The 24,335-nt window shown below is 47.5% G+C and overlaps 1 non-coding gene across 1 annotated transcript; it reads right to left on the bottom strand.

The window, feature by feature from the left end:
• Nucleotides 1-8,804: 8,804 nt before the first annotated feature.
• Nucleotides 8,805-8,877, bottom strand: TRNAA-AGC (transfer RNA alanine (anticodon AGC)). The gene has a single exon. It is a non-coding gene; the product is annotated as a tRNA-Ala (tRNA).
• Nucleotides 8,878-24,335: the final 15,458 nt, after the last annotated feature.

Raw genomic sequence — 24,335 nt, forward strand, 5'->3', positions numbered from 1 at the left:
ACATTTTATGAATAACAGACGGGACTCTTAAGACTGTATTCAGCTCCGGACTTCAAAGGCGCTATGCTAATCTGGGTTTACACTTTCAATTGACACTCTCAATTGGGGGAGATCAGATAAGACAATAGGTGTGCATTCCAAACCCGCTGGTGTTACAATGGAGTGATCAACGAAAAGCAGCCAGCAAGGAGGCTTTACTTTAACAATTAATATAAAATTGAGATTTTAACCGATTCACAAAATTCCAGTGCCAGCTCCCCTCTGCTACACAGGACTCATAAATAAAGCAAACCAAGAGCACTCAACCACCCTCCTACCCCTCTTTCCTTGGGGTGAGAGAAGAGCCCCCACCCCTTACACACCTCTCCAGCTCGACCCTGTTAGCATAACTGCAGAAGACCTGGGCCACCAAGCCCCCCCCCCAAGCCTCTGCCGGGTGTCTTCTGCCTCCGGTAGCCAGCTGTAACATGATCCAGGCTCCTTGGAGTCTGGACACGTTATCTGCAGAGTCCATTCCAGCGGTCAGCGTGATTTTGCAGCAGCAAGAAAGCAGACTCGAGAGAAGTCCTTGCATATTTACAAGCGTTTATTCTAAAGCATCTCAGAAGATAGACCAATCGTGTCTGTCTCCATCAGCAAAGCAAAAGCAAGAGAACTAACATTACAATAGTACAACAAACAGAAGTATACATCATGTGACATATTCAACATCCTCTTCCAAGCCTGTTCCTGTTTAAGGTGGAACAGAATCTACTATGAAATCCTAACAGTCCCCACCTCCGCCTCTCAAGCAGGAGAGGCAGCAGCAGCAGTTTCTCACAGCCACGCCCACCTCTCTCTTTCCCAGCAAGCGCGTCTCTTTAACCCCATCAGGGCTGGGCTGTCCGTGCCTCCGCCACCCAACTCTTCCAGCCTTGGCAAATCCACCATTTCGGAGCCAGCCAGTGGGAAGCCCCGATGGGGTTAAAGAGGCAAAAAGGGGACCGGGAGCAGAGTTGCAGCAGCAGCCAGTGCCTCGTCGGCTCTCTTTGCCCTGCAAGGCAGTGCTTCACTGTGCCCTGCAGGGAAGTGCCTCTGCAGCAGCAAACAGCAGCAGGAGCAAAAGCGGCGGCAGAGAGAGCATTTGCGAGCGGGGAGACACACCAGCGCCCCCTCCATTTCGGCGCCCTAGGCAACCGCCTAGTTGCTTAAATACACGCACCGGCCCTGCTGACATCAATACCAGGGAAGATTCTAGAGCAGACCAGTAAGCAAACGGTCTGTGAGCACCTAGAAAGCAATGCTGTGATCACTAAAAGTCAGCATGGGTTTCTGAAAAATAGGTCATGTCAGACTAATCTGATCTCATTTTTTGACAGAATTACAAGCCTGGTAGATGAAGGGAATGCTGTGGATATAGCCTATCTTGATTTCAGCAAGGCCTTTGACAAGGTGCCCCATGATATTCTTGTAAAGAAACTGGTAAAATGCGAGCTAAACAATGCTACCATTCAGTGGATTTGTAACTGGCTGACTGACTGAACCCACAAGGTGCTCATCAATGGCTCCTTCATCCTGGAGAGAAGTGACTAGTGGGGGTGCCACAGGGTTCTGTCTTGGGCCCAGTCTTATTCAACATCTTTATCAATGACTTGGATGATGGGCTTGAGGGCATCCTGAGCAAGTTTGCAGATGACACCAAATTGGGAGGGGTGGCTAATACCCCAGAGGACAGGATCACACTTCAAAATGACCTTAACAGATTAGACAACTGGGCCAAAGCAAACAAGATGAATTTTAACAAGGAGAAATGTAAAGTACTACACTTGGGCAAAACAAAAAATGAAAGGCACAAATACAGGATGGGTGACACCTGGCTTGAGAGCAGTACATGTGAAAAGGATCTAGGAGTCTTGGTAGACCACAAACTTGACATGAGTCAACAGTGTGATGCAGCAGCTAAAAAAGCCAATGCAATTCTGGGCTGCAATTCTGTATAGCATCTAGATCAAGGGAAGTAATAGTACCACTGTATTCCGCTCTGGTCAGACCTCACCTGAAATACTGTGTCCAGTTCTGGGCACCTCAGTTCAAGAAGGATACTGACAAGCTGGAACGTGTCCAGAGGAGGGCAACCAAAATGGTCAAAGGCCTGGAAACAATGCCTTACGAGGAACGGCATTCAAGGATTTCATATGGAGGAGGGAGAAAGGTTGTTTTCTGCTGCTCCAGAGAAGCGGACCCGGAGCAATGGATTCAAACTACAAGAAAGAAGCTTCCATTAGGAAGAACTTCCTGACAGTAAGAGCTGTTCGACAGTGGAATTTGCTACCAAGGAGAGTGGTGGAGTCTCCTTTTGGGGGGTCTTTAAGCGGAGGCTTGACAGCCATCTGTCAGGAATGCTTTGATGGTGTTTCCTGCTTGGCAGGGGGTTGGACTGGATGGCCCTTGTGGTCTCTCCCAACTATATGATTATATGATTCTATGCCTGCAAAGGGGGTCCCCACGAGGGCCCCTATCCCCAAGCAGGACTGGGTTTGAACCAAGCCCTCAAATCCGCTGCCCCTCGCAACACCCCCCCTCTGGGCACAGGAGACGGCCATCTGGTACGCAGGCTGAGACCCTACCTGCCCGCAGTCTGTCTCGTCAGTGTGGTTCATGCTCTAGTTATTACCCGCTTGGACTACTGCAGTGACGTCTACATGGGGCTACCTTTAAGGTGACCTGGAAACTGCAATTAATCCAGAATGTGGCAGCTAGACCGTTGACTGGGAGTGGCTGCCCGGACCATATAACACCGGTCCTGAGAGATCTGCATTGGCTCCCAGTACGTTTCCGAGCACAATTCTAAGTGTTGGTGCTGACCTTTAAAGCTCTAAATGGCCTCCGTCCTGTATACCTGAAGGAGCGTCTCCACTCCCATTGTTTAGCACAGACACTGAGATCTAGCAGTTCTCTCCCTGCAAGAAGTGAGGTTACAGGGAACCGGACAGAGGGCCTTCTTGGTAGTGGCGTCCACCCTGTGGAACACCCTCCCACCATCTGAAGGGAAGTTTTTAAATATTTAATGCTGTATAAATATATGCTATCAGGGACCCAGGTGGCGCTGTGGGTTAAACCACAGAGTCTAGGGCTTGCTGATCAGAAGGTCGGCGGTTCGAATCCCTGCAACGGGGTGAGCTCCCGTTGCTCGGTCCCAGCTCCTGCCAACTTAGCAGTTCGAAAGCATGTCAAAGTGCAAGTAGATAAATAGGTACCGCTTCGGCGGGAAGGTAAACGGCGTTTCTGTGCGCTGCTCTGGTTTGCCAGAAGCAGCTTTGTCATGCTGGCCACATGACCCGGAAGCTGTCTGCAGACAAACGCCGGCTCCCTCAGCCTATATAGCGAGATGAGCGCCGCAACCCCAGATGGTCAGGGGCCCCTTTACCTTTACCTAAATATATGTTATGTATAGTGCTGAAATTGTATGGTAACTGTAAGGGGCAGGGCTTATAGAGAACACCCCCCCCTCATCAGAAGCAGCCCATCTCCCAGCAGTCAGGAAAGCAAAGGGTCGGATGGGGAAAGTCAGGAGACGGAAAGGGAGTGCCAGACCTCTGGCAACATCCAAGAGCCCCTGCTCCACAGGCAGGAAGAGAGGGAGAGGGAAAGAGAGGACAGGAATCAGGCAGACCGCAGACCCTTCCCATAGCTGCCAAGTTTTCGCTTTTCTCGCGAGGAAGCCTATTCAGCATAAGGGAAAATCCCTGTAAAAAAGGGATAACTTGGCAGCTATGACCCTTCCCCCCCCCCCGACACCGGAATTTAGGAGGAGGAGAAAAGGGAGGAGGTTCCCGAGGCTTTTATGTTGGTCCAAATCGCGGAAGGGGGCAGTGCCGGATTCTGATTCGGAATGAGGAGACATGAAACCAGCAGCTCGCTACACTGTAAATAATGTGCACTAATAAAAACTTCTGAAAGACAAGCATGTGGAAGGTCGTTACTCAGGAGTAGTCACAACAACCCTGACAGTAACTAATAGGTAATATGAAATAAATACAGTCATATCTCGGGTTAAGTACGCTTCAGGTTGAGTACTTTCAGGTTAAGTACTCCGCGGACCCGGAAGTGTATTCTTCCGGGTTCCGCCACACACGCATCCGCAGAAGCGATCTGCGTGCTTCGCCCATGCACAAAAGTGCTCTATCGGCGCTTCGCACACGCGCGGTATTGGTGCTTGGGTTCCTGGGTGCAAATGGCACCCCGGAACCAATTAAGTACTTAACCCGAGGTACCACTGTGAATATTAATTTTTTTCATCTATAATACTGTCTTATTTATTTTATAGTACAGTACATTGATTATTGCCTTCATTATATGGATCAATGGTCTCGTTAGACAGTAAAATGCGTGGTAAATTGCTGTTTTAGGGGCTGTTTTTCATCGCCTGGAACGGATTAATCCACTTTCCATTACTTTCAACGGGAAAGTTCACTTCAGGTTAAGAACGCTTCAGGTTAAGTACAGACTTCTGGACCCAATTAAGTACTTAACCTGAGGTACCACTGCAAATAAATAAATAAATAAATAGGAGGGAGCAGACTTTAGAAATGGATCCAGGAAAAGTGACCCAGAGAGGTTTTGTAGGCAAAAGGAAAAGAGTGGAAGATTGGTTGGAAAACGAACACATAGGTTCCTGCTGCCTCTTGCATGTAAAACGAGCACTTCACCATTTGAGCTGATTGCCCAGCAGAACACCATCCAAAAGTATCCCCAAGAAGGAGACAGAACTTAGATGCCCTGCCCCTAATTGTGACAACCTGGGCTCGGTTACATCAATGCTGGAACAACACCACAAACAAACAAAAGCAAGCAGTGACAACCCACAGCTGAGATAATATCTGAAACAATGATCTCTCCAGAATCTGTGAGTTAAAACTGGAGGGCAATCCCCCGTATGCATTTGCAAAGCTAAACTTGGAAGTTACACATCAAACGTTGCTGCTGTTGTTTAGTTGTTTAGTCATGTCTGACTCTTCGTGACCCCCATGGACCAGAGCACGCCAGGCACTCCTGTCTTCCACTGCCTCCCGCAGTTTGGTCAAACTCATGTTCGTAGCTTCGAGAACACTGTCCAACCATCTCGTTCTCTGTCGTCCCCTTCTCCTTGTGCCCTCCATCTTTCCCAACATCAGGGTCTTTTACAAGGATTCTTCTCTTCTCATGAGGTGTCCAAAGTATTGCAGCCTCAGCTTCACGATCTGTCCTTCCAGTGAGCACTCAGGGCTGATTTCCTTCAGGATGGATAGGTTTGATCTTCTTGCAGTCCGTGGGACTCCCAAGAGTCTCCTCCAGCACCAGAATTCAAAAGCATCAATTCTTCGGTGATCTTTGGCCATTGGAGTAGTGGTGGCCAAGGACTGCACCCCAAAGTGTAGGATAAGGCTTGATTTTTAAGCAGTTTGTGGGTGCAATGACAGCGGCCACTCAGGGTGCAGAACTAAATAATAGTTCTGGTTGCATTTAGATGCCTCCGGTGCAAAATGGGCTCAGCTGCTTAGCAACTGGGTAGAACGACAGAAGATCACCCCAGCTCGGGTTTCCTTTTAACTGAATAAAAGACAGTAACAGGTCCACTATTTGTTAGCTGCAGTTGTGCTCTACATTTCTGCCAGGGTCTGGCCTGATCTGTGGGGTTCACCTTATCTGCTTGTGGCTCAATAAAGCTTGCCAAGTTTTTTTCCTTCCCGGATGCAGTTTGTTTTATTCGGCCACGTCTGCAAGCATGCAGAAAACAACCAAAGGAGGCTGGAAAAGGAACAGGGCCGAGGCTCAGTTGGGGAATTCAGGATTCGATCCTCCTACCTCTCGCATGCCAAGCGAGTGCTCTACCACTTGGGCTAATTCCTCAGCTGTCCAGCAGAGCCAGCCCACAGCACAAGATACAAGATGAGGCTGTTCTTCTGTCTGAGCTAATTCCCTGGCTGTCCAGCTTTGCAATATCCCTGAAAGTGGGCACAGGCCAGTTTCTGTACAGCAGGCACGTCCAACAGGTAGATTCAGGGGCGTAGCCAGGATCAAAACTAGGGGGGGGGGCAAGCCATGCTCGTTCAGGGGCGGGGCCAAGGCACAGAAGGGGAGGGGCCACAAAGTGGGCGTGGCTAAAGGGCCAACAGGCCTGATGACATCGTGGCGGTGGCAGCAGCGGCCACCTTGTGCTTCTGGGGCTGGTAGCGTTGGCGGCTACCCTGCTTGGCTGGAGAGGACGGGAGGGTCGGGCAGGCGAGAGGGGGTGGCAGGGCGGGCAAGGGCGAGGCAAGACACGGCCGCAGCCACGACGGCTCCGAGGCGTTGCTGCATATCAGCATAATATTTGAACCATGGTTCAAGCCCCACCTTAGGAAAAAAATCCTGCATTGCAGCGGGTTGGACTAGATGACCCTTGTGGTCCCTTCCGACTACAATTCTACGATTCTATTGATATATTACCATACCATATGCATCGTTCTGCTTTCTTGAATTGTCCTACTCCTAGGCATAGCAGCCAACTCCTAGAGGCCTAGGTGCCTCCCCCCCCCAATTACTGGTAAATACCGTATTTGAAAGAGTCATCCCCCCATGTTGATGGGCTTTCTATGTGGGGCTTATCTGCCCCCCCATATTTTATTAAGGATGGAAGAGGGAGGGAAGGAAGGAAGAAATAGAGAGAGAGATAACTCATATTTGTGGGTGTCTCTGGATGACGCTGTGATGCTGGAACTCTGCAGCAAGAGGACGGGAGGGTCGGGCAGGCGAGAGGGGGTGGCAGGGCGGGCGAGGGCGAGGCAAGGCATGGCCGCAGCCACGACGGCTCCGAGGCGTTGCTGCATATCAGCATAATATTTGAACCATGGTTCAAGCCCCACCTTAGGAAAAAAATCCTGCATTGCAGCGGGTTGGACTAGATGACCCTTGTGGTCCCTTCCGACTACAATTCTACGATTCTATTGATATATTACCATACCATATGCATCGTTCTGCTTTCTTGAATTGTCCTACTCCTAGGCATAGCACCTAGAGGCCTAGGTGCCTCCCCCCCCCCAATTACTGGTAAATACCGTATTTGAAAGAGTCATCCCCCCATGTTGATGGGCTTTCTATGTGGGGCTTATCTGCCCCCCCCCGTATTTTTTTAAGGATGGAAGAGGGAGGGAAGGAAGGAAGAAATAGAGAGAGGGATAACTCATATTTGTGGGTGCCTCTGGGTGACGCTGTGATGCTGGAACGCTGCATGTACAGGAGCCTTGTAAGCAGCTTTCTCTCTGCTTGATTTACAGCAGGCACGTCCAACAGGTAGATTGTGATCTACCAGTAGATCACTGGATGTCTGTGGTAGATCACTGGTAGGTCACTGGCACCCCTAAAAAAAGCTCACCCAAAATTTTCCTCCTCCCTCAAAAAAGTTGAACTATGACCTGAAGCCCTAAACAAAAATGGGCCTCCCTCCCTCCTAAAAGAAGCTCAACAAGTTTGACCTAAACCCCCCAAAACAGGGCTTCCCTTCCTTTAAAAAAAACTCAACAGCTTTGACCTGAACCCCCCAAAAGGGGGTAGATCACCCCCAGTTTTAAACTATGAGTAGATCAGAGTCTCTTGGGAGGTGGCCACCCCTGATTTACAGTATACAGATGCAGGAGGAGGGGCAGACTGGAACACCAATGCTTTTTATAAACATCACTGTGTCTGTCAAAGCTACAGCCCCCCCTTTCTTATTCACTTCTTTTTAGCCTTGCAGAGCCACCTATTCAAATTGAATCCTCTGAGTCTGCACCCTCATTAAATCGCCAATAGAACTCTTAATGCTCCTGAATGCTCATTAACAACTCCCACTTAAGAACAATAGGGTGAAATGGTCAGCTATCGAATCTTGCCTGGGGATATATGCTCCATTGTCTTAACTGCTTAACTACTGGTAGCCACTTTGCTTTATTTATTTGATGTATTTTTGTTACTGCTGTGTCCCCCCCCTCCCAGCAAGCGGAGACTTAGCTGCTCTTGCTAAAGCAAAGCCCTTTCCACTTCAGTTTTTGGAGGGGAAAAGTGCTGGTTATGGTCTGTAAAATACATTATTTTTTTTTGCTTCTAGGGGGGGGCAGCTGCCCCCTCCTGCCCCCCCTGCCTACGCCCATGGGTAGATTGTGATCTACCAGTAGATCACTGGATGTCTGTGGTAGATCACTGGTAGGTCACTGGCACCCCTAAAAAAAAGGTCACCCAAAATTTTCCTCCTCCCTAAAAAAAGTTGAACTATGACCTGAAGCCCTAAACAAAATTGGGCCTCCCTCCCTCCTAAAAGAAGCTCAACAAGTTTGACCTAACCCCCCCAAAACAGGGCTTCCCTTCCTTAAAAAAACTCAACAGCTTTGACCTGAACCCCCCCCCCCCACAAGGGGGTAGATCACTCCCAGTTTTAAACTCTGTGAGTAGATCAGAGTCTCTTGGGAGGTGGCCACCCCTGCTGTACAGAATATGACCTGAAGATGCTTTGCTCTATGCACGGCAAAAGGGAGAAATTAAGAGTCTTGACTGGAGAATGCGGGCATCGATCCCGCTACCTCTCGCATGCTAAGCGAGCGCTCTACCATTTGAGCTAATTCCACAGCTGCCCAGGAGAACCACCTCACAGTATCCTGAGTACAGGTGAGACCCAAGGTACAACTGCTCTTTGGTTTGAGTTAAATCCCCTGGCTGCCCAGACCCCACGATATCCCAAGAAAGGAAGCAGGGACCTGAAATGCTGTGGAGAACGTGAGCTGAAAAGGCGCTGCTCTAGGTTCAGCAAAAGCAAAAAGGAGCAGAAGCTGGCCTGGAGAATGCGGGCATCGATCCCGCTACCTCTCGCATGCTAAGCGAGCGCTCTACCATTTGAGCTAATTCCCCAACTGTATGGCTTCAGTGGCTCAGACATACAGAAAGAGATACGACAAAGGAAAGTGGTTCAGGGAGGCTTCTGTTTTGTCTAAAAGGAGATAAAGCCAAAAGCATGCAGATTCTCTTGGCAGACCCAACAAGGATAACATGGAAGCTAAAGAGGCACGGCAGCAGATAAGCAAAGAAGCGGCAGTAGCTGGCTGATGACACTTCAGCATTTATGCAAAAGACAATATGCTTGGGCTGAGGAGTTAGGCCAAACTTTGGCTCCTGATGATCCTGGCCAAGGGACAGCCTGTGCATGAGGCGAGGGGAAGCCATTCACCTCTGGATCCACCCCCACCCTCTTCCTGACCCCACCATGGCTTCTCCCATTGCTGACACAGCACTCCTACCCTCGCTGCTGTGCCCACAGCACCTTTCCTGCCACCATCCTGTAGCTGACACAAGATAATGCCACCAAGGCAACTATCTGTAAACAAACAATAAAGGTCCATCAAAATATCAAAAGTAGTTTCTTTCCCAAATTGGTTTTTATCTTAAACAATTGCAAACGCAGAAGAGTTCGCTATATAAACAGTGGTCATTGCATCACCGCCCTGTCCATTGTTTTATTGTGGGCACAATGACGGGGGCAGGGAGGAGGTGGGGCAGGGCCCCAGATCTGCAGAGGGGCATTGGCAGCTTGGCAGGGGCAGTGTTGGGATGATTCACTTACAGCAGCCAAACATCTCAGACTGGCTCTCATCCTGGCTGGACTCCTCGCTGCTGTCTTTCTGCAATTTGTGGTGGTGGTGCCTGAGCAGAACGGATAGCAGGTTCCTCCACCATGTCCAACCAGTCCATGATGAGAACTGAACTTTGGTCCGTTCCATTCCCTAAAAATGCTAACTAGGTTCACCACTTAAAACAAATCTCCAGGTTAATGTAAAAACTGCCTACTTCTCTGCATTTCTGTTTTCCACCTACCAAGGAACCCAACCCAATGTGCTTCACACATTCCAATTTCCTTCTTGCCATCAGTCCCAAGTGAAACTTGAAGAAGACTGCATCGTGCCTAACAGAGTCTCATTGGAATGACTGCTACCTCCACCCACATAGCACTGCCAGTGTGAAGTTACACATGGAATGCACTCTCTGATATAGCTTAGGGTGTGCTATAGACTGGCCCATGTCAAAGCCAAGTGGATGTGTCTTGAAGCCGGTACAGTCATACCTTGGCTGTCGAACGGAATCCATTTCGGAAATCTGTTCGACTTCTGAAAAAGTTCGACAACCAAGGTGTGGCTTCCGATTGGCTGCAGGAGCTTCCTGCACTCAATCAGAAGCCGTGCCAGATGTTCGGCTTCTGAAAATCGTTCGAAAACCGGAACACTCACTTCCGGTTTTTGATTGTTCAGGAGCTGAAACGTTTGAGTCGCAAAGCATTCGAGATCCACGGTACGACTGTACTGAAATAGGTTGTTCGCTGCCTTGAGGCATAAAGAAATTGAGCATACCCTACGATCTGCCACTAGATGGCAGAAGAAGATAGTTTTATCATAAAGTGAGTACTTCAGATACATTTCAGAAAATCTGTAAAGCAAACTCCATAGTGTGCCCATAAGATTGTTGAGCTACACAGAGTGTTTTCCGTCCTCAATAAAGTAGCAATTTCTCTAGCCTTGGTGAAGGATTATCCAGTCTCAGCATTGTGGAGTCCAATCTATCAACATCAGTTTTTGTTGAAATATTCTTAAGGCAAGTGTTATCCAACTCTTTCCAGTTACAGGTAGGTAGACCCAGGTGGCGCTGTGGGTTAAACCACAGAGTCTAGGGTTGCTGATCAGAAGGTCGGTGGTTCGAATCCCTGCAACGGGGTGAGCTCCCGTTGCTCGGTCCCAGTCCTGCCCACCTAGCAGTTCGAAAGCACATCAAAGTGCAAGTAGATAAATAGGGACCGCTCCGGCAGGAAAGTAAACGGCATTTCCATGCGCTGCTCTGGTTCGCCAGAAGCAGCTTTCTCATGCTGGCCACATGACCTGGAAGCTGTCTGCGGACAAACGCCGGCTCCCTCGGCCTATAGAGTGAGATGAGCGCCGCAACCCCAGAGTCGGACACGACTGGACCTGATGGTCAGGGGCCCCTTTACCTTTACCTTTAGCCGTGTTGGTCTGCCGTAGTTGAAACAAAATAAAAAAAATTCCTTCCAGTAGCACCTTAGAGACCAACTAAGTTTGTCATTGGTATGAGCTTTCGGGTATGCACACGAAAGCTCATACCAATGGCAAATTTAGTTGGTCTCTAAGGTGCTACTGGAAGGAATTTTGTTCCAACTCTTTCCAGTACACTTCCCCACCTGTCTGCAAAAAAAAGGGTAAAATTTTGGAGGCAAGAGGGTTTGTTGTGCGAGGCCTTCTGATTAACTATAACTCTGAAGCCTGAAATACGTGATTGAAACCACCAAAAAATAATGGCAGTCTAGACGTGCCCCTGATCTCCCCACCCCACCCCTTTTGGAGCCGCAACGATTGAACATGGAATGAGAAACACCAGTGACGACTTGCCATTTCTTTCTGCTGCGAATCACAAGTGGGGTGTGTGCTTTTGTTTGGTCACTGTGAGAGCAGGTTGTTGGACGAGGTGGTTGTTGGCCTGATTCAGAAGAACCCCAAGGTTCTAATGTTTATTCCCATTGAGCAGACCTGTGATTCAGTTTCTGTGCTTCCCCCCCCCAAAAAAAATTGCATTCCCAAGGCATCTCTAATGCATTCTTGGGGCACATTCCTTGTGAGTTCCTGATCAGAGCAGTCTTCTTCTGTTCTGGCTTGACAGCTGAAACGGCAGATATGAATCAAACACTGGTTCACCTGTCAGTCTTGGCCCCTTTGTTTTGTTTCAGGCAGGCTGTTTGTGTTTTTAAAAGCATCAGGTGTACATTTAATTTTTCCAAGTGCAAGCCCATTCCAAGCGTAGTGGGGGGGGGTGAGGGAGAGACGGTCATGGTAGCATCACAGTTAACGGACAATCAGTGCTGTGCACAGCAGGTGCCCATAGTAAGCTTGCAGAACCAGGTTTCTTTGACTCAGAACTCAACTCTCGGGAGCAAAGGTATATTTTGTAGAGGTGAGGAGCCTTTTTCAGCCCTTGTTCAGATGCATTCGCTTCTGGGCACTTTTCTAAAGGCCACACGGTAGGCTGGACCAGGGGCAAAAGTAGGCAGAACAAGAAGTGTGGGTTAGAAGGCATCTCAAGGCAGCCCTGTTTAGGGAAGCTTTTAATGTTTGATGGATTTCTGTATTTTACTGTTTTGTTGGAAGCCGCCCAGAGTGGCTGGGGGAACCTGGCCAGATGAGCGGGGTATAAATAAATTATTATTATTATTATTATTATTATTATTATTATTATTATTATTATTATTATTTACCTTTGTGCAATATATGACTTTCTGGTCTGGTGTTGTTATCTGAATCAATTTTGTGTTGGTGAAATCTTTGATCTTCGCAGGTGTTTATGTGCTTTTATATTCCTGTAGTACGGGGATTAGAGGGAGGACAATGAAAGCGGACTCTGCATGCCCTTTTAGCCGCTGAGAGACTTAGACTTCAAGCCTGGAAGTGTCAGGGACTGGCTGGATGAGGAAGAGAGGTGGAATCTGCCCAACCAAGCCCCCCCCCCCAAGGTGCAGAGGAGAAGGATTTCGAGGCTGGGGATTGGTGATGGGACACTGGCCACACCTCAGAGGAGGGGACGAGCTGGGAAGTGGTAGAAGCAGGGCTCTTGGGGGATAGTGAAAAGACAAGACAGCATGAAGGGGTTTCTAGTTTGGATGCAGCAGGCACTGAGGAGGGAAAGCCTGCAGAACCACTCTGACAGCTTCTCCGCTGACAGCTTGCTGGCCCCCTCTACTCCAAGAACGAGGCATTTATTGCATGTTGCCAGGGTCAGGCAGACACAGAGCGAATCCCTTGGAGCTTGCTGTCTAGAAGAAGAGCACAGAGGGAGGGGCCGGACACAAAGGGCTAGGGAGTGGAAGAGGAGCTACACGTCAGCCCAAAGAACTGCTTCATTAAGGCACGATTACTCTTTAGAAGTCCCTGTGTGTTCTTTGTCCTGATTCCCTTAATAAAGAAACTAGCTGCAAGTCAACCAAGTGTTCCCCTCTCTTTCTCTGACCTGCGAACAGCCGGCTTGCCTTGTCAGCTCCTTGACAGGAAGGATAAATACCCCCACCTTCTACAACACAATGGTCTGGAGACCTCATGGCCTCCTCCCCCCGCCGCCCCCTAGCCTTGGTGAGACAATTGCCTCAGGCGGCAGGCTGGGACAGCTGGAAACCATGGCAGAATCGGCGGCCCCCGTAACATGCCAATCACCACCACCACCTGCTCCTCTCTGGCCTCCTTTTTGCTCCCTCCAGAGTGTCGGGGCTACCCTGTCTCAGGAAAAGGCAAGGGAGACAGGGCAGGCAATGGCAAGGGGGTGCCATATTCCACTTTGCCTCAAGCGACACACCTCTACTCCTGAAGTGGATTCGGCCATTGAAATTATAACGAAGATTATAATTCTTGTTCAGGGGGTGGCCTACCGTGCTGTCGTTCCTGTCAAGGCCTTTCAGCAGGCAGGCGGGGAACACCAGTGAGTCACCTGTTAAGCCATTGTAAAAACTTCTCTTAGCCACAGGTGATACTCCCCAGCCAGAACAAAGGCCTTTCGGAGGGCAGGCATTGTTTCTAGAAACATTCACCCAGTTGCATCAAGGAGAGCAATTGTGACAACCTGGGCTCGGTTACATCATTGCTGGAACAACACCACAAACAAACAAAACCAAGCAGCGACAACCCACAGCTGAGATAATATCTGGAACAATGATCTCTCCAGAACCTGTGAGTTAAAACTGGAGGGCAACCCCCCGTATGTATTTGCAAAGCTAAACTTGAAGTTACACATCAAACATTGCTGTTGTTGTTTAGTCGTTCAGTCGTGTCCGACTCTTCGTGACTCCATGGACCATAGCACGCCAGGCACTCCTGTTTTAAACTGCCTCCTGCAGTTTGGTCAAACTCATGTTCGTAGCTTCGAGAACACTGCCCAACCATCTCATCCCCTTCTCCTTGTGCCCTCCATCTTTCTCAACATCGGGGTCTTTTCCAGGGAGTCTTCTCTTCTCATGAGGTGGCCAAAGTATTGGGGCCTCAGCTTCACGATCTGTCCTTCCAGTGAGCACTCAGGGCTGATTTCCTTCAGAATGGATAGGTTTGATCTTCTTGCAGTCCATGGGACTCTCAAGAGTCTCCTCCAGCACCATAATTCAAAAGCATCAATTCTTCGGCGATCAGCCTTCTTTATGGTCCAGCTCTCACTTCCATACATCACTACTGGGGAAACCATAGCTTTAACTATACGGACCTTTGTTGGCAAGGTGATGTCTTTGCTTTTTAAGATGCTGTCTAGGTTTGTCATTGTTTTTCTCCCAAGAAGCAGGCGTCTTTTAATTTCATGACTGCTGTCACCATCTGCATCAAACATACCCTACAACATTCCTCCCCACCCTGGGAACTCACCCTCCTTGAACTTTCCAGTGTGTGTGTGTGTGTGTGTGTGTGTGTGTGTGTGTGTGTCCCTGGCAAAGCATTTCCTATCATAAGAATGGCGAGTGCCACCACCAACACATCGACGGGACACAGCACACATGCCCTTTGTCATCCAGAGAAAACCCCTTAATCCCTTCTTTTTCATTCTTTATCTTTGGTAGATTTACCAAGTGACTTGGAAACTACAATTAATCTAGAATGCGGCTGCCAGACAAGTGACTGCTGGGAGCGACTGCCGGAATCACATAACACTAGTTCCCAGTATGTTTCCGAGCAGGATTCAAAGTGTTGGTCCTGACTTTCAAAGCCTTAAATGGCCTCATCCCAGTATACTTGAAGAGCATCTCCACCCCTGTTATTCAACCCAGACACTGAGCTCCAGCTCCAAGGGTCTTTTGGCGGTCCCCTAATTGGGAAATTATTAATGTTTGATGTTTTGTGGTGTTTTTAAATTTTGCTGGAAGCTGCCCAGAGTGGCTGAGGCAACCCAGTCAGATGGGCAGCATATAAATAATAAAAGCAATTTTAAAAAATTATAGTATGCACCTTGTCCTCATGGGGACAGTACGTGCTAATGGAGAGGGGCCTTTGGCTTATTCCAGAAGGCTTTTCTTGTGTCTATAGAGGTAGGAGTTGTTGTTCTGTTGATAATAGGCGCATGCCAGACTTAGCCATAGGTCACATGTCCTGTACTGCTACGAAATCAGTGGGAAGAAATCAGCTGGACTAGATGGGCCTGTGGCCTTGAACCACCTGTCTCATGCCCTTAATCACACCTGCAAAATAGCAGCAGCCTGGAAGTGGCCAAAGTGTGCTTAATAGAGTATTGGTAGTAAGTGTCAGGAGATTGTGATTTCAAAGCCCATCAGTGGACCTTAGAGACTCTGAAAAGAAAAGGAGGAAGAAAGACCCTTTGAAGCTGAAGTTAACCAACATCTCAGATGTAGACTGTGGCCACAAACTGGATGTGTTAATCTATAACTGCATAAAGTAAAAAGGTAAAGGGACCCCTGACCATTAGGTCCAGTCGCGGACGGCTCTGGGGTTGCGGCGCTCATCTTGCTTTATTGGCCGAGGGAGCCGGCGTACAGCTGTGGCCAGCATGACTAAGCCGCGTCTGGCAAACCAGAGCAGCACATGGAAATGCCGTTTACCTTCCCACCGGAGCAGTACCTATTTATCTACTTGCACTTTGAAGTGCTTTTGAACTGCTCTGTTGGCAGGAGCTGGGACCGAGCAATGGGAGCTCACCTCGTCGTGGGGATTCGAACTGTCGACCTTCTGATTGGCAGGCCCTACGCATAGTTGCCAAGTACCCCGTTTCCCCCGGGAAACCCTGTTTTTACTTACCTTTCCCCGGTGGTCCCCCGTATCACTCCGTCTCCCGTTTTTCTCCGTTATTTTCTCTGGCGGCCATTTCCCCCCCTGATTTGCCCTTCTATGGGCACAAAAAAGTGCATAGACGCGACTTCCGGTGTTGGCGGCGGCCATTTTTGGTGCCCATAGATGGGCGGGGCAGCACCGGAAGTTGCGTCAACGCACTTCCGGTCATGCGTAGAAGCTACTTTTGAAGCTGGCGGCTGCCATTTTTGGTGTGCATAGAAGGGCAAAGCGACACCGGAAGTTACGTCGACGCAACTTCCGGTGTCACACAGCTGCCGGTCCCGGATTCTGCAGTCCGGGACTTGGAAGGTAAGGCCCTACACCCTGTGGTTTAACCCACTGCATAAAGTAGTGCCTTGCAAAAAAGAAAGAAAGAAAAAGAAGCAAAGCCCTGTCCAGGATGGATTAAGAGAACTGTGGAAATGCAACAGCACGATGTTATCCTTCCACATTTCTGAATCGTTGTCTCAATGGAGGGAGAGGCCTGTAGGAACTCCCCGGAAGAAAACAAAGGGTTTCCTTTGTTTTTCCATGGATAACTGCCCTGGCAGAGAAAGGCGGGTGCGGGGGATACGGTACGCACCGGGTGTCAGCAGCGAGGGCGGGTGACATCGCTGTGCCACCACCCCTTGCTTGTTGTGCAAGTGGCGCCCCCGGACACTCGCTGCATGGGCGGCAGGCCACTAGGGTTGATGCTGCCACAGGCTGCTAGTGGTGCCCCCCCCCGACGCTCGTTACACAGGTGGCTAGCAGCACCCCTCCCAACGCTCGCAGTGCAGGTGGCATGCAGCTAGGGACACTTGCCATGCGGGCAGCTAGCCCTGCCCCCGTGGGCCAGCTAGCCCCACCCCTGGATCACTACAAAGGTGCAGGTAGGTATTGAGATATTAGATACTTAGACACTTAGGCATTTCTAAGTACACCCCATCAGTTCTGTTAAGAAACTGGGTTGGCACGATGCCATTATTATTATTATTATTATTATTATTATTACCCCGCCCATCTGGCTGGGTTTCCCCCGCCACTCTGGGCGGCTTCCAACAAATAACAAAATACATTAAAATATCACAGATTAAAAACTTCCCTAAACAGGGCTGCCTTTAGGTGTTTTCTAAATGTCAGGTAGTTGTTTATCTCCTTGACCTCCGATGGAAGGGCGTTCCACAGGGCGGGTGCCACTACCGAGAAGGCCCTCTGCCTGGTTCCCTGAAGCTTTGCTTCTCGCAGTGAGGGAACCGCCAGAAGGCCCTCAGCGCTGGACCTCAGTGTCCAGGCTGAACAATGGGGGTGGAGACGCTCCTTCAGGTATATAGGACCAAGGCCGTTTAGGGCTTTAAAGGTCAGCACCAACACTTTGAATGTGCTTAGAAAGCTATTTCAGCAAGGGAGCTTCGACAGAACTGCCGGTTCAAATATATAAAAGGATGTCATATAGAGGAGGGAGAAAGATTGTTTTTTGCTGCTCCAGAGAAGCGGACACGGAGCAACGGATTCAAACTACAAGAAAGAAAATTCCACCTAAACATTAGGAAGAACTTCCTGACAGTAAGAGCTGTTCGGCAGTGGAATTTGCTGCCAAGGAGTGTGGTGGAGTCTCCTTCTTTGGAGGTCTTTAAGCAGAGGCTTGACAGCCATCTGTCAGGAATGCTTTGATGGTGTTTCCTGCTTGGCAGGGGGTTGGACTGGATGGCCCTTGTGGTCTCTTCCAACTCTATGATTCTATGATTCCATGAAAAGCGGAGGCGACACAGAAATGCAAATCCCTTGACTGAGGGATATTGATTGGCATAGCTGGAGTAAAACGTTTTATTTGCACAGCCAACGCTCAGGGGTTTAGGTGGAAGAACCAACTGGTTTTTGTTCCCTCCGTTCATAATTTTTCCAATCTTAAATTCGGTTCTTCACATTTCTGCAGCCATTTGTGTTGTTGTGTGTGTGTTTGTGTGTTTAAAAAAATCCTCACGAAAATTCACCAACATTTGACACGAATTCCTCCCAACACACGCGCACGCATGCGCGCACACATACACACACACACACACACAAAAACATATTGCTAAATGTGATTTTGACTAATGTACACATTTTTGCCAGCGGTTTTCCCTAACACAACGCATTGTGTGTGTGTGATTTTTCTGAATAATGCTTTTTGTAGGGTGGGGTCGGGTAACAGGCACTGGGGATGAGTTTATGGAATCAGCGTTGGCGAGCAACTAGCACTGCAAAAAGGTGGGTAAGTGAAGATTTCAAAAGACAACTGTGTTTCAGCCTGCATATTGTTTCAGAAAAGGTGATACCGTTGGCTTCAGCCGAGACCTGAATCAAATTGCTTACTCACTGAGCTCAGTAATGATGGGAGTTGGGGAGTGTCTGGCCTTTAAGACAGTCCTGAGGCCACACCCCTTCCTTAGCCATGCCTCTTCCCCCCTGCCTTGTCACCATCCTTTAGTATTTCTGCCTGGCTGGACTTTGTCCTTTCGCTCTGATCCTGCCTCTTCCTTGCCTGGATGGAGGATAGAGAGAAATCTGTGTAAGAAGAGGTGCATCTAGGGTCCCCCGAGCCATTAACAAGGATCTGCCTCGGTGCCCCCCTCCTGAAAAAAAAACATTTTCCCCACTTTGATCTTGCTATGACAGTGAGGGTGCATCGCGACACACATATACAGTACATAATACACACCAGCAGTTAGCCTTCATACTGCCTTGCTGTTTCTGTAATATGTATTAGATTTATTTACAGTGGTACCTCTTGTTACGAACTTAATTCGTTCCAGAGGTCCGTTCTTAACCTGAGGTACCACTTTAGCTAATGGGGCCTCCTGCCGCCATGCGATTTCTGTTCTCATCCTGAGGTAAAGTTCTTAACCCGATATACAGTGGTACCTCGGTTTAAGTACACAATTGGTTCCGGAAGTCTGTACTTAACCTGAAGCGTACTTAACCTGAAGCGAACTTTCCCATTGAAAGTAATGGAAAGTGGACTAATCCGTTCCAGACGGATCCGCGGAGTACTCAATCTGAAGCGTACTTAACCCGAAGTATGGGTGTAATTGGTTCTGGAAGTCCATACTTAAACTGAAGCGTACTTAACCTGAAGCGAACTTTCCCATGGAAAGTAATGTGGATTAATCCGTTCCAGATGGGTCTGCGGAGTACTTAAACTGAAAATACTCAAACCGAAGCATACTTAAACCGAGGTATGACTGTACTACTTCTGGGTTAGCAGAGTCTGTAACCCAAAGTGTTTGTAACCTGAGGTGTTTGTAACCCGAGGTACCACTGTACAGTGGTACTTCGGTTTATGAACACAATTGGTTCCAGAAGTCTGTTCATAAACTGAAGCGTTCATAAACTGAAGCGAACTTCCCCATTGAAAGTAATGGAAAGTGGATTAATCTGTTCCAGACGGTCCGTGTAGTGCTTAAACTGAAGCGTTCATAAACTGAAGCGAACTTTCCCATTGAAAGTAATGGAAAGTGGATTAATCCATTCCAGATGGGTCCGCAGCGTTCGTAAACCGAAAATTCGTAAACCGAGGTGTTCATAAACCGAGGTTCCACTGTTTTTGTTTTTTATCTTATATTTTGGAAATGTACATCCACGTGTTTTTTTCTTTAACTTTTTTTGGGGGGCCCTAAGCTATAGCTTGTTTAGCTTATACGAAAATCTGGCATTGGCTGCAATGTTTCACCTCTTGCAGCATCGCAACAACTACCTGCCAAATATCAAGCAGGTGATATGATTGCACCAGGTGTTGCTCGGTCCAATGACTGACAAGCAGTCATGGGATAGAGGGTGGCTTTGGACACCGTGGAAGGAGAGGGTGGCCTGCGTGTCTTGCTTTGCAGAGGACGTTCCTCTAATTTGAAGGACTGGCAGTCCTCCATTTGAAAGAGGTTCCGTCCAAGGCCAGCTCAAAAAAAACCATAAGAATGAGGCGGGCTCTTTTAGAGTCACCCAATGAGATTTTGCCACATAGCATGGTAAATGTTTGCGATTTTGTGAGGACAAGTTATTCCCATAAGAACTGCTTAGAGGTTTTGACAATAAATAAGTATACAAATTTTAAAAACAGATTTTTAAATATAAGATTGACGTGCAGTTTAATAGGCAGCTTTCCATTTAAAAATAACGTATATTTTGAACTGCTTGTTTTATGTATACTTGACTCATTTTTTCAGGTCAACTTGTATTTGTCTCCTGACTTTTACTGAAAATCTTGGTGTGTATTCTTATTGTTTGTTTAAACTGATTAGCAATTTCGTGTGTGGGTGTGTGTGCCTGCCATAAGAAGGGAGAACACAGCTGGAGTGGGCAGGCACACAAGCCAGAAGCTCACATGAGATTTACAGTCGTACCTTGGTTCTTTTTATTATTATTATTATTAATTTTTATTGTTTTCATTTAGATACTCAAAACAAATGTGTACAACATCAATGTTTGATACATGTAAAAAATAAAGAAAAGCATACAAGTGTATAGGTAAAGGTAAAGGGACCCCTGACCATTAGGTCCAGTCGTGACCGACTCTGGGGTTGCGCGCTCATCTCGCATTATTGGCCGAGGGAGCCGGCGTATAGCTTCCAGGTCATGTGGCCAGCATGACAAAGCTGCTTCTGGCAAACCAGAGCAGCACATGGAAACATGGAAACGCCGTTTACCTTCCCGCTATAGCGGTTCCTATTTATCTACTTGCATTTTGATGTGCTTTCGAACTGCTAGGTTGGCAGGAGCTGGGACCGAGCAACGGGACCTCACCCCGTCACAGGGATTCGAACCGCCAACCTTCTGATCAGCAAGCCCTAGGCTCAGTGGTTTAGCCCACAGCGCCACCTGGGTCCCTACAAGTGTATACACATCTTAAATAAAATCAATTTACAAAACAAAACTTGTGTCGTATCCTATTTGCCTCTCTTTTCTTTCCTCTAAACTTCTTCTTGTTCGCTTGTTCTTTCGAACTGGACTTCCTCCTATTTCTCTCTTGGTTTTGTTTTTCCTCTTACCATTTTCGGTGCCATACTATTTCTTGCCTGTCCTTGTCCTACATCAGTTTTCATCTGTTTTTACATCTACTTTTCATATTTTTTACATATAATTTTACATATATTTATATGACGAAGGCTAAATAATTCTTCGTTGTATTTTCTAAATAATTCTACTGGTGTTTTTTATATTTTAACATATTCCTTCAGGTATTCCGCAAACTTGATCTATTCCTTTTGGTACCTTTGTTCTTTTTGATCTCTTAGTCTTCCTGTCATCCTTGCCAACTCTAGATATTCTATCATTTTCTCCCTCCATTCGTCTACATTTGGGATCTCTGGTGTCTTCCACCTTTGGGCCAAGATGACTCTCGCTGCGGTGGTGGCGTACATGAAAAGTTTATGGTCCTCCTTTTTAATCTCCCTTCCCAATATACCCAACAACATTTCTTCTGGTTTCTTTGGGAAAGTATAATGCAATAACCTTTTTAATTCATTATATATTGATTCCCAATAAACCTTTACCTTGTCACACGTCCACCAAGTACCTTGGTTCTTGAATGGAATCTGTTCCGGAAGTCCATTTGACTTCCGAAAACGTTCAGAAACCAAGGCGCGGTTTCCAGTTGGCTGCAGGAGCTTCCTGCAGCCAATCGGAAGCTGCATAAGCCACGATGGATGTTCGGCTTCCAAAAAACGTTTGCAAACCAGAACGATCACTTGTGGGTTTGCAGCGTTCGGGAGCCAAAACGTTCAAGTTACAAGGCGTTCCAGAACCAAGATACAACTGTACTTCCATTTAAATTATAGTAACTGGGCCAGGTTCAACTAACTGGTCCTGTTCGCAGGAAGTCACATGAGGGGGTCTTCTAGAGCCACAAGGCTTTCCCCCACATCTCTCCCCCCCCCCATGCCGCCCACACCTCAGCAAATTGTCTTGGAGGGGGTTGGCAGAACCCCGTCCCCTCAGAACAGAATGGGGTGGGTGGGAGAAAAGGGGAGATACTGCCATTGGGGAATGCTGAAATACTCCACAGGTGAACATTTCTAGCAACGTGATGTTGAATTCCTCCTGGCGTTTCTAAAGTCACATCTATATGTAAAAATTAGCAGTGCTATTTTTGATAAATAAAAACAAAATGTGGTCCTGGTACTCACATATTGATGACTGTCGTAGTTGCCAGCACGTAAAGGCTGCCACGGGCAACAAAAAAGGAAGAGGTGCTGGTAATCTGAACTGGTGAGCATTGCCACAAAAAAAAAAGCCCCGTAAATTAGCACAGGTAAATTTTACGCAAATAGTTGTTCTCGTTTTGGTGAAGCATTTCTTCTTTTCCGGTGACGTATAACTCTTGGCTGTTGTGAGCCAACTTTTTCTTTTTCCTTTTTAAAAAAAGAATCCTTACCTGCATCCCAGGAGTTTCTACAATTATAGGGTGTTTCCTAATCTCCCCTTTTAAAGCAAAATGCTTGAGAGAGTGATCTCTGTCTAAAGCAGGATTTCCTGGGTGATAGTTTATCTAATCCCCTTTCAGCTTGCCTTATAGCCCAGATTGGGGATCAAAGCTGTGTTGGTCACTCTTGTGGGCCATCTTTTCCTGCACCTCTCAGCAACTTTTACTGATGATTCCCTATATAGCCCACCTTTCATAGAATCATAGAATCGTAGAGTTGGAAGAGACCACAAGGGCCATCCAGTCCAACCCCCTGCCAAGCAGGAAACACCATCAAAGCATTCTTGACATATGCCTGTCAAGCCTCTGTTTAAAGACCTTAAAGAAGGAGACTCTACCACACTCCTTGGTAGCAAATTCCACTGCCGAACAGCTCTTACTGTCAGGAAGTTCTTCCTAATGTTTAGGTGGAATCTTCTTTCTTGTAGTTTGAATCCATTGCTCCGTGCCCGCTTCTCTGGAGCAGCAGAAAACAATCTTTCTCCCTCCTCTATATGACATCCTTTTATATATTTGAACATGGCTATCATATCACCCCTTAACCTTCTCTTCTCCAGGCTAAACATACCCAGCTCCCTAAGCCGTTCCTCATAAGGCATCGTTTCCAGGCCTTTGACCATTTTGGTTGCCCTCTTCTGGACATGTTCCAGCTTGTCAGTATCCTTCTTGAACTGTGGTGCCCAGAACTGGACACAGTACTCCAGGTGAGGTCTGACCAGAGCAGAATACAGTGGTACTATTACTTCCCTTGAACAGGATGCTATACTCCTATTGATGCAGCCCAGAATTGCATTGGCTTTTTTAGCTGCTGCATCACACTGTTGACTCATGTCAAGTTTGTGGTCTACCAAGACTCCTATATCCTTTTCACATGTACTGCTCTCAAGCCAAGTGTCTCCCATCCTGTATTTGTGCCTTTCATTATTTTTTTTTGCCCAAGTGTAGTACTTTACATTTCTCCTTGTTAAAATTAATCTTGTTTGCTTTGGCCCAGTTGTCTAATCTGTTAAGGTCATTTTGAAGTGTGATCCTGTCCTCTGGGTTATTAGCCACCCCTCCCAATTTGGTGTCATCTGCAAACTTGCTCAGGATGCCCTCAAGCCAAGTCATTGATAAAGATGTTGAATAAGACTGGGCGCAAGACAGAACCCTGTGGCACCCCACTGCTGCGCTCTTGCTCCCCCCCAAACTGCTTTTTGGGGTGGGAGCAAGGTGTGGGTCACGTGATTCGTCCAGGAGCACATCCAGGAAGATCAGAAAGCTCAGAAGATCAGACGATCAGAAAGAAGATCAGAAAGGTCAGAAAAAGTTGGACACAAACAAGATGGAGGTACCATTGTCAGCGGGGAAAATTGACCAGATTGAGAAACTTGGAGGTACAAGGAAATTCAGCCTTGGGTGTGGATTTTGCAAAAAGAAGATGTTAAGAATTTCTCTGCTGGATCAGGCCAAATGCATACCCTCCAACATTTCTCCGATGAAAATAGGAGTATCCTATTACTACTGCTGCTGCTACTACTACCGTACTACTACTACTACTACTACAGTGGTACCTCGGTTTTTGAACATCTCTGTTGACGAACGTTTCAGTTTTTGAATGTCATAAACATGGAAGTAAATGCTTCAGTTTTTTAACACTTTTCAGAAGTCGAACATGCCGCGCAGATTCCGTATTGAGTTTTCCATATTATATTGAGGCTTCCGTATTGAGTTTTCGGTTTTCGAACATTTCGGAACTCGAACCGTCTTCCAGAACGGATGGTGTTCGAAAACCGAGGTACCGCTGTATTATTATTATTATTATTATTATTATTATTATTATTATTATACTCTGCCCATCTGACTGGGTTGCTCCAGACATTCTGGACAGCTTCCAACATATATAAAAACATAATAAAACATTAAACATTAACAAACTTCCCTTTACAGGGCTGCCTTCAGATGTCTTCTAAAGGTTGAATAGTTATCTCCTTGGCTTGGGGGCCTCATAACTCCATACCCTCCAACGTTTCTCCGATGAAAATACGAACATCCTAAGGCAGTGATGGTGAACCTATGACATGCATGTCAGACAT

The sequence above is a fragment of the Zootoca vivipara genome, chromosome 2 (assembly GCF_963506605.1).
Source record: "Zootoca vivipara chromosome 2, rZooViv1.1, whole genome shotgun sequence".
Lineage (NCBI taxonomy): Eukaryota > Metazoa > Chordata > Lepidosauria > Squamata > Lacertidae > Zootoca > Zootoca vivipara.